This window comes from Rutilus rutilus, assembly GCF_951802725.1.
Source record: "Rutilus rutilus genome assembly, chromosome: 1".
NCBI lineage: Eukaryota > Metazoa > Chordata > Actinopteri > Cypriniformes > Leuciscidae > Rutilus > Rutilus rutilus.
Window position 1 is genome coordinate 7,563,921 of NC_140209.1, and position 14,084 is coordinate 7,578,004.

Sequence of the window (14,084 nt, forward strand, 5' to 3'; positions counted from 1 at the left end):
GGGCACAGTGTTGCAGAAGATATTAGTAACAACCGAACAGTTGGCCAATTCAGGATGGCGACTATCAGGCATATTGATGCTTTTGACGAGGCCATCGAACAGTGGACAACATATATTGAACGGTTTGACCACTTCACAAAGGCAAATGATATCAACGAGGAAAAACTAGTACCAGTGCTGTTAAGTGTTATGAGCACTAAAACGTACAGCCTTCTACATAACTTGATTGCGCCTGCTAAACCAGGAGAAGGAACATATCAGGAGATTGCAACAACATTAAGTGAACACTATTCGCCGAAGCCCCTCATAATAGCGGAATGTTTCCGTTTCCACAAACGCAATCAACAGGAAGGGGAGACCGTTGCACAGTACGTAGCAGTATTAAAACAAATCTCGGAACATTGTGACTTCGGTACACATTTGCAAGATGCCCTATGAGATAGATTCGTTTGTGGATTAAACAACGAGGCGATACAAAAGCGACTTCTCACAGAGGCTGCGCTTACTTTTCAAAAAGCAGTAGAGATAGCTGTTGCCCGCGAAGCACAGCAGCTCAGCAGTTCCCTTAAAGTGAATGCAATTTCCTCGCCCAAACAGTGACGTAATTGTAAGAGATGTGGAAAAATGAACCACACGGATGAGGACTGCTGGTACAAGGACCAAGCCTGCCATTCATGTGGAAAGAAAGGCCACATCGGACGAGTGTGCAGAAATAAACAGAACTTTGAGAGAGAAAGAATGCACGAGAGTAAGTTTAAGTCAAGTAATCGACATAGTAAAGTTGATAAAAGACAGGTGCATCATTTGGACACATGTGGAAAAAGTGGTGAGTCCAGTACTAGACACTGAAAAGGAAATGTCACTGTATATGGTGACTAGAAGTGAGCAACTGGCACATATTTGTATAACGCCAGAAATTGAAGGGAAAATAATTGAAATGGAATTGGATACAGGCGCTGCAGTATCATTGATTTCAAAAGGAAAATATGACAGTAACTTGCAGCATATTCCACCGCAGCCAGCTGACAATCTTAAAAACATACACTGGTGAAGCACTAGCGCCAGTAGGGATTATTAGTGTAGCGGTGAAGTTGAACAAGTTGAACGATTACCTCTGTATGTTGTTAACAGTGATGCACCACCATTGTTTGGAAGAGAATGGCTGAGAGCTATAAAACTAAATTGGCAAAACATAAAAACAGTCAAGCATGGAGTCACAGACACTATGGAGAATGTGTTAAAACGTCACTCCCACTTTTTGGAAAAGTACTAGGCACCATGAAAGGAATTGAGGCAAAAATTACTCATTCTACCAGCCACGGATAGTACCTTATGCCATTCGACCAAAAGTGGAGGCTGAATTGACACGTTTAACAGAGATGGGAGTGATTTCACCAATGCAGTACAGTGAGTGGGCCACACCAGTGGTAACAGTTATGAACTCTTCGTAACAGGCCCTATTGTTTTCCTAAGGATTATTATTATTAGGGCCCAATCCTTGAAAAGGCGAAGGCCCTATTGTTTTCCTTAGTATTTTATTTATTTTTTATTATTATAATTTTTTGCTTTTTGGGCACTTTTGAGGTTCTTAACATGCTCGAAAACTCTTGAAACTTTGCACACAGGTCAGAATCCGTGGCCAACAGGTCCGGGCTGAAGCTGGTACCCGGACGTGGCTGGGGCCGGACAGCACCCCCTGGAATGGGGTCAGAAAACTTGGTCCAAAAATCAAAGATGCTTGCAACTTTCGTGCTCTAAGTCGTACGCCAGCCAAACAGGAACTCCGCTATTTAGGGTTGCTTGGAAACGTGCACTGTGGAATTTGAAATACTCCTCCTAGGAAATAAATCCGATCACCACCAATCGGATTTGGTGGTGATCTTTCACAAATAATTCTGTGAAAGAATTATTGATATCTTAAATAATGTTGCCATGGCAACGCATCAAACTTTAAAATTCTTCTGTCCCAAATGGCACACTTCATATGAACTTTCGGCCTTGTGTACTTACAATTGCTGCTGATTTCATGTGTCCGTTAAGTCCATGAGACCGTAGGGTGTCTCATTTTTCACTTTGGGTTTCAGAAGGGTGCTCACGCGAACTTTGTGGTTGATATGTGCCCTCGATGCGCACTTTTGCAAAGCCCACACTAATGCAAGCTCTACAGCAGACTTCTCGACAGTCAATGCGAGGTTACGTTTTTGTCCGTTGTGCACAGTAACCTGTAAAGGCACCGGGGTGGGGGTGCCACCGGCTTTTATATATATATATATATATATATATATATATATATATATATATATATATATATATATATATATATATATATAGTTTTGTCAAAGACCCAGTACTTTGGTACCAAGTCGGTACTAAAAAAAATGTAAACGTCACGGTACCAGGTTTTCTCAAACCCGGTACTTGATGTGCATGAAGTTGCGTCCTCTTCATAAAAGCACTGAGACATGGTGACCGGCGGCGCTGCTGATGCGGTGGCTCTGAATCCACTTGTTGACAAGAAAGGAGGAAAGAGCCACATGGGGAAATATTTTGGATTAGGCTAATGTCACGTTAGGCACCATTCACAGCGCGTTTTTTGGCAACGCATCAAACTTTAATATTCTTTTTGGATGCTTTTGAGACTCTTAGCATGCTTGAAATTGCATGAAACTCGACAGACACATCACATTTATTAGCCAGTAGACATGTGCAAAGTTTCAGAAACGGGCGTGGCAGGGGGGCTCGGCAGCGCCCCCTTGAAGAGGTCCAAAATCTTGGTCCATAAATCAAACATGCTTTCATGTAATATTTTGAAACTCGGTACACATATAGATCTCATCATTTCATATATCCTTCGTGCATTTACTTTTTACGCCAGCCCAGCAGGAAGTCGGCTATTTAGGGTTGTTTGGAAATGCACGCTGTGGAATTTGAAATACTCGTCCTAGGAAATTTGGGGCTCTTAACGTGCTCGAAAACTCTTGAAACTTTGCACACGGGTCAGAACTAGGGCTGTATTCTCCCAGTCGATTAGACGATTATTTGGTCGATACGTTCTGGCTCGACCAAAATTCTGATTGGTCGATTTTTTGCCGCGTTCATTTTATTAGTTTTGTCGCGTTCATTTACCGGTAATCAGTTTTGCCACGTTCATTTCATCAGTTTTGGCGCATTCATTTCATCAGGTGGAAAGCACTAATTGCTAATGGGGGTGTTTTCAGAGCACCCCTGTTTCACAGGTAACAGTCTGTCTTTAGAACACCCCCCTTGTTTTCACTTCTTTTGGATTAGCCCAACTCACCGGAGAAGACGGACAGATTGAAGAAAGTAGGCCACTAGAAGGTTTGCTGAATATTACTTGATCTGGTTTGTTTAATAAATATTTTTTTTATTAAAGTGGACGTGCCTTTTGTGTTTAAGAGTAAAAGCTTTAAGTTAATAGTCTATTCGTATCTCAGTCGCGAAGCTGAGCTCCTATGTTCAGCCCATAGACTGTAAAAAATAGGTTCAGCCTCACTCTGTGCGAGCTGCACAGAGCGGCTGAAATTATAGTGTCTGTCAGTTATTATAATACATATGACAGAAACAGTTGTCTAAATTATGTTGCATATTCCTCTAAAGTTCTTGTCATGATATCACTAGGTGACAACATAGTACTATTTTCGGAAATCATAGGCTATGATATTGCGCAGGTGCACGTGATGCAACGCTGTCAGCCGACAGCCTCGTGTGTCAGACTCATTTCAGTGCAAATTAATTACGTCAAAAACGATTTAATACTGCAAATAGCCTACTAGTTTTTTATGTTTATTTATAATTCATTTAGGCGGACAACAAGGCTACCAAGTACTGCGCACAGTGCCCAGCTAATTAATTTAACGTTTTTTTTCTAACGTCGTTTTTAGTCGAAACCTTTAGGACTTCAGTCGACCAAGATTTTCTTTGGTTGAGTACAGCCCTAGTCAGAACCCGCGGCCATCAGGGCCGGGCCCTGTAATATTCTTTTTGGATGCTAGACATGTGCAAAGTTTCAGAAACGGGCATGGTGGAGGGGCTCAGTAGCGCCACCTTTTGACAAAAGTGCAAAAGTGGGGGTTTATTTTGTCTACAGTCACAAAACTTGGTACGTATATTCTTCTCCTCGAGCCGGAAAACTTTCTAATTTACAGTCATTAGCTCCGACCAACAGAAAATTAGATATTTTTGGTTTGAATGTGGACTTTCTGGAGAAAGAGTCTATTAAAAATAGGTATATTGCGCCATCTAGTGCTTTATACTATGTATAAATGGGGTTGGATATATGTTTTTATTGCTGTTAAACAATGTTTTAAACTGCAGAAATGCCATACATTTATGGTACATTTAATACATTTTATCCACATTGCATTTTAATGTACATTTAAACATTATCAAAGACTACTTTCTGTCAAAGTTAGGATGTTCTTTTTTTAGTTTCAAAATGTATCTCCCTCTGTCTGTCCTTCCCCTCCCCCTCACTCCCACAGTCTCACTTTCTCTGTGTGTGTGTGTTTATGTGTGTGTGTGTGTGTTTGTGTGTGGCTGACTGTCTGCTACAATGACAAGAGTTTAACCAATTCATTAATTTGTTCTGCATTAAAAGATAAATAAATATCAAAGGCCTTGTCTTTTTGCATAAATATTTTTGGATATATTTTTTTTTTAGTCTCCTCTGCATTATACATAATTTATTCTGTATAAAATAATATTATCATTAAAAAAGTTTGAGTTTCTTTTAAAATCAACTTAAACTGAAGCAGATCAAACATATGTTTAATCTGAAAACGATTGAATATATAGTATTTCCAAAAGAGGGCAGTATTGGACTATTTTTAATCAGGGTTGGATGAATCCGTGAGAACAGTGTTTTAAAGAAAAGCAGAGCAAAGTGAATCAGAGCGAGCGTTTTCAATTAATTCCTTTAGAAGTACTAATGATCTGAAAAAAAATCACTCTGTTTTGCTCGCTGTGGGCATTGTTATGAATGCCTGTGTGCACGCACGCACGCATGCAAATCAAAGGTAGGGCGTAATAGTAAATAATATTAATGCATGCTTCATCTTTCATTTTTAAAATTTGATCAATAAAATCAATTATTTAGAATAAGACACTATAGGACTGTTACCCTAGGAAGGCCTGATCAATTCGATTCCTCGCAGTGTATTATATTAGCTACTAAAAAATATATAAATAAATTTACTTTCTTAATTTGTAATGATGTACTTAACATAATGATGAATAATCTTAAGATATTATATCGTATGCTATGTGTTGTGAATACACCCATGTTGAACATTAAAATTTACTTCCATTGTATATCATAGGAACACAAGCGTAAAATATAATTACATTAATAAACCTGTACAAAGACCTCCAGATAAATACTGTGCTTCTGGATTGTGTAATTTACACAAGACAACTGAAACGCAAGTTAATAAAGTTATTAGCTCATTGAAAAATTCTATATGTAAAGATGCTCATCATTTGGATACTATGTTTATTAAAACTCACAAAGATAGTTTAACCCCGGTCATCACTCATTTAATTAATTTGTCATTTGAAGGTAGCGTTTTTCCTGCTGCTTGGAAAAAAGCCATTGTTACTCCTATTTTTAAATCTGGAGATCATTATGAAGTTAGTAACTACAGAACCATAAGCATACTGCCAGTACTCTCAAAGGTTGCAGAGAAGATCGTTCTTGAACAGCTGACATCCTATCTTAACACCATTGAGTTTGGCCTACATTGTATGCAGTTTGGTTTCAGAGTAAATCATTCTACCGAAACAGCTACTTTACATTTAATAGAGCAAATACAATCTGAAGTTGATAAAGGAGGATTTGTTGGGGCTATATTTTTAGATTTATGTAAAGCCTTTGATACCGTTAATCATACAGTTCTCCTTTCTAAATTGTCTACATTTCAATTTCACCTGAAGCTTTAGCATGGGTATCCTCATACTTATTATATAGAGAACAATGTGTAAAAATTAAAGGGGTTAAGTCCTGTGATTTGTATTATACAACGGGTGTACCCCAAGGATCAGTACTAGGTCCCTTACCATTTAGTTTGTATATGAATGATCTTCCACAACAGTGTGAAGGGATACAAGTACAAATGTATGCTGATGATACTGTTATTTTTACACACGCGAAAACAGCAGAATCAGCAGCTGAGAAGTTAAAAGCTATTACAGAAAAGATTACATAGTGGCTGGAACAGCAATGTCTTAGCTTAACCCTCTGGGGTCTGGGTTGTTTTTGGGGCCCTTGAGATGTTCTGACATGCCCTGACATTTGTGCTTTTTTCAGTTGCTTATAAACATATTAATGGCAAAGGTGTAAATTCACTCTATATAGCACAAACAGGGCTACCGTAATATGTGAGCCACGTGTATGTACATGTTTTCATTTTTGAGAGAATAATGTTTATGCATGGTTATTGAAAAAACTAAAAACTAAAGTTTCTGAAATAAGGCCACAAAACACATTAAATATGTGTCAATAAGACTTTTGACTAATGGATGTCCTCGCCTAGAGTTTTTTCTTCAAAATGATGTGAAAATCATCCTGCCTAATCATTCACATAAAACGATACATTGATTTAAGTTTTGTGAAACACTTTTAGTTTGGAAAGCCAACATGCGGATGGGGCGTAAACGATCATGCATATTTAGTAGTTCACACCTGATGTGCTGAAGGGCCGCTGTGCCCTGGTGAAACGGTGTTTGTACGTGAAGAGCTCTTTTCCAAAACGCCATAAACCTAAAAAGCTGCCTCAAAGATCCACCAAAAGTAATGATTATGAATATGTAAAATATTGCAATAAGACATTTTAATTGTTTATTAACTTCTGGCAAAGATGAAGTTGACCATAGGCTATTGACTCGCGATCTTCGCAGTAAACGCACTGGAGAAATGCACATTTATTAGGCTACATAGTTTTTTTGTTTTGGATGGTTTTGTTTAGAACCAGCTTTCTGTAAATATATTTCACATTTTTAGACATGCGAGGCGAGTAGGCTACGGTCTGGTTAATGATGAACTCCAGTTCAAGCACCTTATGTTGTGATTGCTAGCCTATATTTACTTTAAATCCAGGAAATTTGTTAATGAAAAAATTATTAAAATTAAGATACAATTGATACAAAACGAAATTCGTTTTAAAGAAAGGATTTGTACTTTCTGTTTTGAGGTCTCTGTGAAAGTTTGAAAGTCTTTTAGTGCTGCTTTCAGAGCGCTCGCGTCCATAATGGAGAACTGTCACGTAATATTGTTTTTTCCTCATAAATGCGAACACGAAAAATAAAAGACAAAAGACTTTTAAGTAAAACTTACTCCGAAATTGTGTCCTCGGCGGAATTCGCTCTTCAAAATGCTGCCGTTTGTCGTCTGAGTTACAGTCTTCCTCTGAGGAAAAGGTGCATTCTTCCTCGCTGTTCAGAATCATCTGAAGGGCGTCTTTACCGGAAAAGCGTGCCATACTCAATACTCAAAATGCGATGCATACTAGATCACCTAAACTATTTACCATGTGAATCGCGCCGGGGGCGGGGCGGCCGCAGCTGATTATAGAGATAATGAGGCAGAAGGAAAAACGGTACCTCTCCTTGCTTTCAAACGGATTACATGAGTTGAAAACATTTGTTTTTTATATAAATTACTTCATTTAAAAGAAGAGATTTCAAGCTTCATAAAGACCAGTGTTGGGTATAGTTACTTTGGAAAGTAGTTAATTAGGTTACAACGTTACCATCGATTAAAAGTAATCAGTTATGTTACAGCGTTATCTATTCATAAAAGTAACGCGTTAGAGTACTCATGCGTTACCAAAAATTAAAAGCCGTTTGCAGCGGCTCACACATGCTGCAGCTTAATTGCCAGACACAACCCCCGGCCCCTTTAAATGCACCTAGAAGTCGTGACTCCTGACAATGAATAACGTCAGTCATCCGACTAAATTAACACTGCAGGATAACAATAACAGGAAAGACAGTCAGCAATAGGCTATTCCACATGGCGTTTTGTTTATTTATTATCACAGAACATATTGATCAAAATTTGCACCTACCCAGCCCGGGTAGCCTAGGCTACTGTATATGAGCACCATACAAGATAACTCCTGATTTTTTCTTTAACTCTAATGCAGTTATCAAAGTGCATCAAGTGTGCTTACTTGTAAACACAACCTGAGGTAAACAGGCTAGCAGATTTAAATCCATTTAGAAATGAACAACCAGTCAACGATCTAACAGAAATTAACAGCTGCCTGTCAAACAAAAATGATTACAAACCGAATTAAATCCTTCACTGCCACACAGGCAAATGACAAATCGCTTAATAGCCGAACTAATTATTATTAAAGTGTCACAAGCCTAAATTTTGCATTTTACCGTTATGTTCTTTTCCTTTTCGTTGACAAATTGAAAATAATGTGCGTACTTCCATAATCCAAACGCTGTCCTCTCTGCCATCTTGCCGGGAGTTCGAAAACACACATACACACACACAGGGGTCAGGCGCAGGGCACAGACGTATCACAGCCATTGACTTTACGATCACAGCGCTTCGGCTCCGCTGATACATCCGCAGGTGGCACAGTAGATCTGACAAAAAGCAGGCTGCAGTCGGGATTTTCCTTTCCTTAAAATAACGGATTACTTTTTTAAAAAAAATAACGAAGTTACTGATTACTTAACGCACGAAACTAACGCGTTAAGTTACACATTTCACGAAAAAGGTAATTAGAGTACTCTAACGCGTTACTTTGTAACGCGTTACCCACAACACTGATAAAGACATATCTCACGTGTCTGTGTGAGAAGTATTCGCTGAGTTAGTTCATTTTCGGGCACGTTTCAGAATGGACTACACTGACAGAGAGAAGGCAGAACTCGCTTCGTGTTTATTTTTCTTTATTTGGCGAAAAGCACCACACTTTGTTTTTATTGTGAGTATACACAAAAATAATACACATTTAACAGAATCGATTGATGTACGAAACTCTTATGAAAAATCAAAGTCAACAGAGTATTTATGAGTTTCTTTTACACTGATAAAAAAAGTGAGCTGGTATCGCCGCCGATACCGTCGACCTCAGGGGGTTAAATATCACCAAAACAAAAGGAATTTTATTCTCAAAAACAAACGTTAAATCTCCTGATGTTGATATATTTATTAATGGTGAAAAGATAGAAATAGTAAATGAGCTCAATTATCTTGGTATAATATTGGACTCAAATCTCAGTTTTAAAAAACATGTAAAGAAAATGGCTAGGAATATTAAACATAATATGGCAAATTTTAGACAAATTAGACAATGTCTTTCTTTTGATGTAGCTAAGGCTCTTATGCATGCTACAATCTTTTCTCACATGTCTTACTGTTTGACATGTTGGGGTCAAGCTGGTGAAACTGTTATTAAACCTTTAAAATCTCTAAATAAACAGACATTAACCCTCTGAGGTCGGCAAACGGGCCGGCGCGTTTTGCTGGATTTTCTCCACATTGTAGCACTATAAACTTAAATTACTCCGTCATTTATGGTCATACCGAAAAAAGAAATATAAAAAAAAAGAATCTGTGATATTTCTACTTTTGTATGTGTTCACTTACAATCAAATCAAAACATTGTGCTATTGTAAAATAAAGAAGATAAACAGGGTGTGCGTTCTGCCTCTCCGTCGCAGTGAACTTTTTTTTCTTGAGCACGTCTATAAACTGAAACAAAACTCAGCGAATACTTGTAACACATTTATGAGCCAATTTACCTTTATAAACATTTAAGTGTGTACTTTTAAATGATCGGATTCAAAACGAAAACAAATATTCTCTGTTTAAGTAATTTGTATAAAACCAACAAGATGTCCAGCTTCTCAAACGCTTGCTCATTAGAATTAATTTGGCCACGCCCACTCGCGCAAAAGAAATTCACATGCAAATCTCCACATGAAACGCGATCGCGCTCATTACCTCAACAACAAAACACCAAAACACTTCACTTCACTTTTCGTCGAGTTTGAAAGACGCGCCTGAGCTTACATTGGATTTACATCAGAAGAAGAAGAACGCGATTTGAAGACAAAAAAAGATGTAAGGTAAGAAATTCTTACATATTAGTTTTGCTATTGTTGCATAAATTTTACATTGCAGTTGAACTGTTGCTAGATATATGGTGAATATTATAATATTTAGACCCGTGCTTACGGTTACTGTGTTTGTGGATATCTGCTCAAACGTAGATATGTATCTGGTAACCATAATGTTCTATATTTGAGCACGATCGCGTTTGAATGTATCATTTTGGATCGTGATCGCGTTTGAATGCATCATATTTTGCAGCGCGATCGCGTTTGAATGTATCATATTTTGGATCGTGATCGCGTTTGAATGTATCATATTTTGGATTGCGATTGAATGTATCATATTTTGGATAGTGATCGCGTTTGAATGGATCATATTTTGGATCGCGATCGCGTTTGAAAAGCAAACGGCTTCATGTTTTTACTATTATCTCATTTCATATCATCATAAGGAATGGAAACATTTGAAGTAACATGATAATCAATATATTTTTCTCTAGCTTAGTTTTTGCCTGCGCATAGCTTATGCCTACAAGGCACAACAAACCTGGTGTTCATTATATTATATATTGTTGGAAACATTTGTGTGTGTGTGTGTGTGTATTCTGTGAATTTTAAAAAGCAATTTTAACCAGAAAAATCTAAAATTTATTCCCAAAATCGTGCAGGCCTTTCTCTTGATATCAGTATGTTCACTTTTTTTTTTCAGGGCCCAGATGCCACTGAGTCCTGCTGACTTCAACATTCACATGAGTCTCTGTACATGAAGATGGTAAAGTGAAAATCAAACACCTTGGAAATGAAAGGTATGTACAATGTTTTTAGGAATGGAACAAAGGTCTCTGTCTCTGGATCATTGTTTTCAATAAGTGCTTTTTTGGCATTTGTTGTGTATCTTTGGACTATGTTGTGTCGTAAATAAATCCAAACAATTTAAAAGCCATTCTTTTTTTAAAGGAGCTATGTGGAGGTTTTTACTTAAAAAAATCTTTAAGATAGAGTTTTCATTTGTACATGTATGGGCCAACCATGATGTAATAAAAAGAATGACACCTTGACTGTCCACCACGGTTGCCTCTAACAGCCTGTAGGCTCAATTGTGTGTGGAGGAGTCGGGCCCGAATCGGCGCGAAAATTCACAAAATGTGACGTCATGCGCGTTCTTGTCTACTTGGGCTTACATCCGTACGGCACGGCAGCCATTATTAGTAAGCAGCGGCAATCGGTAGTGTTTTCAAATGGTGTTTTCTTACCTCAAACATTATGCTGGTGAATCTCTATGAGCCGTCAGTGGTTGCTGCGGCAACCCTGGTTGATGTGGTCGTGCTCGTATGAGCGACGCGTGTGCGCACGGAGAACGAGCATGAGACTGGCTGCAGTTCCTCTAACGGCCACTGGTGTCAGTAACCGTTAGAAATTTCAGAACCTACGCAATGCTCCTTTAAATCTCCTCATTTACAGTATTGTGCAAGGTTTCCCAGAATGATAGGGCCTGATAGCTCCTAATAGGGCCGTTAGGGGAGGGTCTTTGTCTTTCTCAGGTGTGAAAAGCTTACATATTAATGACCTCCACATAAAGCTTTTTCACACAAAACACGTCGTAAAAATTTTAAATCAATATATTGTCTTATCTGAATGAGCAGTCAGGGTGATTTTCACAGTTTTAGAGCAAATATTCTAGGCTACGTGATACAATTTTCTAAAGTCTTGTGAAGAAATAATCAGTATGGGTTTCATGGCCTTACTTCAGTGAGAATTTTTTTTGTATTTTCACAAACCATGCATAAATGTCATCATCTCAAAACTACAAACTTTTACATACATGGTGCTGATATATTATTGTAGCAGAGTTTGTGCTGAATTCAGTGTAATTAGACTTTAGCCATGAAAATGTCACAAGTAACAGAAATAACCAGAAATGTCAGAGCATGTCAGAACACCTCCAGGGCCCAGACAACAGCTCAGACCTCAGAGGGTTAAATTTTTTTGATAAAAAACCTAACCATTTTCATTCTTGTAGGATCATAGAGAAATATAATTTTTTAAACTTTGACAATTTTAGACTTTATTCAAGGTTGTGTATGGTTCAAAAAATCCTAAACGGTCTGGCTCCTTCTGTATTATGTGACTTTATTCATTTTCTCTGTGAAACCTCTGTGAGATCTACCAGACTATCGCATATGAGTAATTGTCTGGTTCCCTTTCGTCGTTCCACATTTGGACTATCATCTTTCGCAGTGAAACCACTAATCAGTGGAATGCCCTACCAGAGGACATAAAAGGGTGTAAAGCTCATGGTCTTTTTAAATTGAAGTTAAAATCTTTTTTTAAATTGAACCAATTATGTAACCATTGAGATTGTTGTAGTTAAATTGATTGACTGATTTATTTATTTATGTTTTTTTTTATTGCCCTGACAGTATGTGTGTATGTATGTACTTTTTATTGTATGTGAACATAGGTATTGTCTGTGTAATGTTATGTTAGTGTTGACCTGCCTGGGGGACTACGGATGAAAAATAGCCTTTGGCTAAATCCTGTACAATACATTAAATGGAAATTTTATGTAAAAAACTGTGCATGGTCCCTTTATAAATAAATTAAATAAAATAAATAAAATAAAAAAGTGTTGCAAAATATAGTAACCTATGACATCCTATGACCTTAAAAATTATTCTAAATCTCTCATTTTTCATTTTGGGTTTCAGAAGGGTGCTCACGTGTACTTTGTGGTTGATATGTGCCCTCGATGCACACTTTTGCAGAGCCCACACTGATGCAAGCTCGACAGCAGACTTCTCGACAGTCAATGCGGGGTTACAATATTGCCTGTCATGCACAGTAAATCTAAAGGCACCGGGGTGGCGGATATTGAATATCTCAAATTTGTTTGCTATGGCGAGGGATTAAAGTCATGTCAAAAAGTAAACTGAAAAAGTCTATGAAAAATCGGTATATTGCGGCATCTAGTGTTTTATTCTATGTATAAATAGGGTTGGATACATGTTTTTATTGCTGTTAAACAATGGTTTAAACTGCAGAAATGCCATACATTTATTGCATTTTTATGTATATTTAAACATTATCAAAGACTACTGTCAAAGTTAGGATGTTCTTTTTTAGTTTCAAAACTTCTCTCCCTCTGTCTGTCCTTCCCCTCCCCCTCACTCCCACAGTCTCTCTCTCTGTGTGTGTGTGTCTGTCTGACTGTTTGCTACAGTGACAAGAGTTTAACCATTTAATTCATTTGTTCTGCATTAAAGGATAAATAAATATCTAAGGCCTTGTCTTTTTGCATAACAATTTTTGGATATATATTTTTTTAAATTACAAAATATGCATATACTCATATCTTTTAAATTTATTGTTTGCTTTAAATAAAATTAAGATTGTATGTTTGGTAATTGAAGCTGAATGGATTTAAAAGTAATGTGCTTATATTAGGGCTGGGAATCGATTAAAAAAAATTAACTAATTAATTGCACATTTTCTGTAATTAATTGCAATTAATTGCGTTTCCCCCAAGCTTGTAATCATCAATATTTAAACTTAGAATCACCTAATTAAACAACACAGGAAAAAAAAAAAAGGAACAGAAAATAGCCCTATATTAAAATATTAAACATCAATATATCAATATATTATTCTTTTTCAATAATCAATCAACATAATCAATTTAACAGATTATTATTTTTTTTTTTTTTTTTTACTAATTATCAAAACAAAATATAGTCCTACAAAGCTATTATTACCAGAGCATGTGATCAGAGCAGGTCATTTTACCATTGTTGTGACTATACCAGCTGAGCTCAGCAAACAGAAGTCTACAGAGAAATTTCACGTCATTTGAGTGGACTTTACTTTTCCAGTGCTTGGTACATGATTGAAGCCTTTGGGCCGTTAACGACAGAGCCGCCGACACACACACACACACGGAACGGAGAGCACGCCGCTGCTGGGCCGTTAACGACAGAGCGCGCCAACACACA

General features: G+C 37.4%; 1 protein-coding gene across 2 annotated transcripts in view; it reads right to left on the reverse strand.

Annotated features, from left to right (window-relative positions):
- LOC311302589 (uncharacterized protein) overlaps positions 1–14,084 on the reverse strand; it is a 103,196-nt gene that overhangs the window by 8,910 nt on the left and 80,202 nt on the right. The window lies entirely within an intron of this gene.